This window comes from Dermacentor andersoni, chromosome 7 (genome assembly GCF_023375885.2).
Source record: "Dermacentor andersoni chromosome 7, qqDerAnde1_hic_scaffold, whole genome shotgun sequence".
NCBI lineage: Eukaryota > Metazoa > Arthropoda > Arachnida > Ixodida > Ixodidae > Dermacentor > Dermacentor andersoni.
This window is the reverse complement of record NC_092820.1, coordinates 62,831,806-62,836,849: the sequence shown is the minus strand read 5'-3', so window position 1 is coordinate 62,836,849 and position 5,044 is coordinate 62,831,806. Positions and strand designations below refer to the sequence as shown.

The 5,044-nt window shown below is 53.6% G+C and overlaps 1 pseudogene; it reads right to left on the bottom strand.

Moving 5' to 3' along the window:
* Positions 1 to 353: 353 nt before the first annotated feature.
* On the bottom strand, positions 354 to 1,426 carry LOC126534852 (carbonic anhydrase 1 pseudogene; annotated as a pseudogene).
* Between the last annotated feature and the right edge of the window lie 3,618 nt (positions 1,427 to 5,044).

Genomic DNA, 5,044 nt, shown 5'->3' with positions numbered 1-5,044 from the left:
GCGATAGATGCAGTAAGAAGTGGATATATCAAGCAGTCTTTGTGGCAGTGATTTGTCCTCGCCCTGTTTCAAAGGGGATGCCAATAAACACCATCATGACTGAATAATAGCTAGGCTTACCTTACATTAACTAAATATCGTTGAACCATCGGTTCTAAATGTGATTAGAGTAAGCACCTATAATGGGACGGTGGGAAAGGCCTGACGCTCACGGGACTTTAGGACATTCGCAAATTTCCACGCTGGACACAGTGCATATGATCTGGGCTGATAAAGCTCAAGTGATTGAGACTAATTAACGCAGATTGATACAAGAAAAAAGGCTGTCGTTACAAATTTGATAAATTTATCGCTTCATTTAAGGGCACAATTTCTACTGTTACAGCAATTTTGCGCTACGTCCTGTCAACCCCTCAGTTCTCGATGGCAAACTCTAGTTCTGAGTGCCCTGATGTCGCGACACGTGCTCGGGGTAAGGCCACCTAATGAAGAGGGCCTTCGTGCCCCTGCTTTCCCAAGGGCTCTCGCACAACGCGGCGCTTGAGAGGTTGCGTGGGTCGCACGTTGCTGTCAATGGGGCCATCGGCTGACTTCTGCTGATCAGCTTTTTCCTCGTAAGACATCAACTTGCGAAATGCCACCAACTGCTCTGGCGACACTTCGATGGGCTGCTTGTAGACAATCCAAGTCACGTTCTCGTACCAAGGCGGCGTGGTCAGGGAGCCTTCGTACGTCCAGTACGAACTTCCCGCGGGAATCAGCGAGTCGACGTCTAACGGCTGCTGCAGTGCACACTTCATTCCTTTGTATGTGATGTACGGGATGCAATCGACGACGCCTTTCAGCTGCGAGTTGGGCGCACCTTCTTTCAAGAACACAGCCAGCACCGCGAGCCCATGTTCAGACGAAGTAGCCTCCGTGAACGACTTGTACAATTCAGTGTTGTAGTGCACCAGATGCAGTTCGCCGGCGTAGTATTTCCCATCCACAGTGTGTTCACTGCCGGTTTCGCTGTTCTTGCTCCAGTGTGCGTGCAACCGGTCCAGTTGGTAGTCATGATGCAGAGGTCCTCCGCGTATGTTAGGTCCCCGTGCCTTGACGTTCACCTGCCACGTGGCACCGGTGTTGGAGACACTCGTACAACACAGGCCACCACCCGACCACTTCAATGGTTTGTCGCTCAGTGACGGATCCGGAACAACTCTTTGTGGCACAATATTGACGGGCGACTGCCTGTCTCCTGTCCACTTGAAGGTGCTATTGAATGCCTTCTGGATACAACAATCAGTACAGCAGTCAAACACCGTGTGTACGGAAGACATGTTCCAGGAACAACGAGTCGGCTTGAATGATTTTCCAAGTGGTAGTCACAACACCGGAACTTGCCTTGAACGGCGATTTCGTAAACAGCCCTTATGAAGCGGACAACGTCTTTTTTGCCCTTACTTACTCATACCCACTACGGGAATGTTTAAGGCAGTAGTCTCAATGCCGGACATCATCTTCTTCTAAGCGACATTCCAGTCCCACTAATAGTGGCAGGAGATTTTAACGCGCCCCACGGAGCCTGGGGTTACGCAAGGCCAAAGCCTAAGGGAGAGCGGCTATTTCAGGCAGTCACTATGTGCTCGCTAGAGCTGGTGACGGACCCCCGCTATCCGACTCGACTAGGCACGTCGGTGGCGCGGGACACGACGCCCGACCTGACCTTCGTCAAGTACGTGCGAGGGGCCGAGTGGCGCAACCTGCACGAGAACCTCGGCAGCAACCACTACATACTGACGGTGACGATTCCCATTAGGGCGGCACCACCGAGAGAATTTAAGGTCACCGACTGAGACGCCTTCCGCAAAATAAGGAAGGAAGACACAAGCTAATACGCGGACCTAGACAGCCTTTCTAGAAGACAAAAAAAAAAATTTAGCACCACGACGAGGGTTGTCCAAACCAAACTGAACGTGGAAAGGATGGACGCGAGATTGGCACACCTATTAGAGGCAAAGAATTTCATCACGGCCAGGTGGAAAACGCAGAGAAAAATCGGAGACTGCAAAAGAAAGTAGCGGCACTAAACCGGGAAATCGAAGCGCACTCGATCGAGCTTTCCAAGCAACAGTGGAACGAGGTGTGTGCTTCGGTAGACGTACAAATGAGAACCGGGCGAAAATGGAATCTCCTAAAGAAACTGTTAGACGACAGGCAATCCAACGGCAATCAGAGATTGGCAATCGATAGGATTTTACACAAGCAAAAGGAGCAGGGCGATACGGAGAGCGAGTTCCTAAAGGAGCTGGCGGAGACGTATCTGCCACTGGGCCTGTCAGGCGATGGCGACTATCCACAATATGCCGGCACAGAGGTCGAAGAACTCGATGCGCCCTTCACGGAATGGGAAACTTGGGATGCCTTACAAGGCCTCAACGGATGCTCCGCGACGGGCCCTGACGGGGTCACGAACAAACTGTTGAGAAACCTAGACGGAAACTCGGTGGAGAAGCTCACCGAAGAAATCAACAGAGCGTGGGAAACGGGACGAGTACCAGAGGTCTGGAAAGCGGCCTCGGTCATACTAATACCGAAACCCGGCAAACCATTTGCGGCGGAGTACATGCGGCCAATTTCGCTTACCTCGTGCGTAGGCAAGACGGCGGAACATGCCATACATAAGCGAGTATCGCGGTACATAGAGAGAGAGGGTCTCTTCCCACATAACATGGTGGGCTTCAGACCTGGCCTTTCCACACCAGACGTAATTTTACTACTCAAAAAGCATATAATCGGCGGCACGACCAGAGACACCAGGGACATACTGGCCCTGCGCCTAACGAAAGCATTCGACACGGTCAAACACAGATTTCTAATGGAAACGATCTCGGTGATGGGGCTCGGCCGGAAATTCCACTCTTACATAGGCTCCTTTCTCAGAGACAGGAAAGCCACGATCAAAATCGGCCAGACCACGTCCGATTGATACACGCTGGGCGCGAGAGGCACCCCACAAGGGGTAGTGCTCTCCCCACTATTATTCAATCTAGCAATAAAAGGGCTCTCGGACCGGCTGACGAGAGTGACAAATGTCAATCACGCCCTGTACGCAGACAAGGTTACGGTGTGGTGCCCGGGAGGGTCCGACGCAGAAGTCGAGCACGCTCTTCAAGAGGCGCTGGACACAACGGAAGAGTACCTGAAGGAAATGGGACTGCGCCTGTCACCCCGCAAATCAGAACTGTTGCTATACAGGCCCTCGAAACAAGGCATGAGGAATTTGACGCCGATCGATCAAATACCGATCAAATGACACACGACTGACGGCCAGCCGATCCCCAGAGTGGACATTATAAGAATCCTGTGGCTGCTAATTGAGGCTAAAGGCGACAACACGCAAACGGTCATGAGACTCACGTCCAAAACGGTGAACATGCTCCGGCTGATCCTCAGGGTGACGAACCGCAGGGGAGGGCTCAGCGAGAGCAATCTTATCAGACTTTACCACGCCTTCCTCATGAGTCACGTAAATTACGTAGCCTCGGCGCTAAAATGGACCAAGAGAGACGCAGCCAAGATAGACACACTGATGCGCAAGAGCATCAAAAGGGTGCTAGGTCTTCCGATCACTACAAGCACGGAGCGGCTCGATCGGTTAGGGGTCCACAATTCGCTAGCAGAAATCTTCGAAGCACAGACCAAGGCACAAGGCGTGCGGCTGCCGACCTCCAGGGCCTGCAGACGCATCCTAGAAGAAGCAGGCATAAATGCAGAGGCTGAGTGCAACGCACGCAAGGTCGCGCTCAGCGCGGCGGTCAGGGGCACTTTCAAGGTAGAACCGCTTCCGAGAAACGTCCACCCGCAATTCAACGACGGGCGCCGAAAGGAGAGTGCCGGAGCACTGCTGAAATCGACCGCCATCTGCCCTGGACTGGCGGCATTTGTAGACGCGGCCCAGTACGGGCGCAGCGACCGGTACGCGGCCGTCTCGATACGCTGGGATGGTACTATCATTAACGCAGCATCAGTCAAGGGGGTAACGTCCGAGGTGGCCGAACAGGTGGCAATAGCCATGGCAATGAGGGACCCCGAACGTCCTTACATGTACACAGATTCGCGATCGGCGGACAGAGCATTCGCCTCGGGCTCAATATCGCGGGAAGCGGCCGCCGTCCTCGGCAGCGAGGGAGCCGCGGGTCATTGCATCGTCAAACCGTTTCCAGCCCACATGGGGGCCGACGTGCACCCCGACTTACCCAACGCCAACGAGCTGGCGCACGGACGCGTGCTAGGACTCACGCACCGCGGCGATCGTGGCGAGCGAAGTGGCGGGGAGGGAGGGGAGCATCGAGACCAGCTACTCACCTTCAACGAAATAACAACGCACTATCAGCGGTCGAGGAGGACGTTCCCACTCCCCCATGCTAAACTCACTATACCACAGTCGTCTATATTCAGAATGCTTCAAACAGGGTTGTTGTCTGTGCCTGTACTAAGCCTGTATTCACCAGAAGTAGAGCTGCATTGTCCGGATTGTGGCGAATCGTACTGCTCCCTAGCGCACATGGTCTGGCAATGTTCTGCGTTAAGCGGCACGGTGTTCAGTAAAGAAGAAGACTGGGTGGACGCCCTGCGAAGCGACGACCACCAGACCCAGCTCCGGGCCGCCCAGAGGGCTCACGAAAGGGCGGAGGCTCACAGGCTTCTCGTCCCAACGTGGGTTCGGCCCGCGACCCCTTCCGACCACTAAACCAAGAGTGGGTGGGCAGGGGTTCCTCAGGACTCAATAAAGTTATTTCCTTCTCCTCCTCCTCCAGGTGGAGCATATGCGTCGTCGGGGGATCAACCAAGCTGGACTTAAAACGATGGAAGTGTTCATTTCGTCAGTGAGGCGGAACATTTTACTCAAAGGAACAAAATTGCCGCGAGGTTCGGAAACCCGTTAGCCAAAACCATACACTGCTCTTTTAGAGACGCACCTACACAAACCAGACTTGGGGCATTCGTCGCTAATTGCAAGAATTTCGAACTGGATAAAAAGTACTGTTTCAGCTCGCGT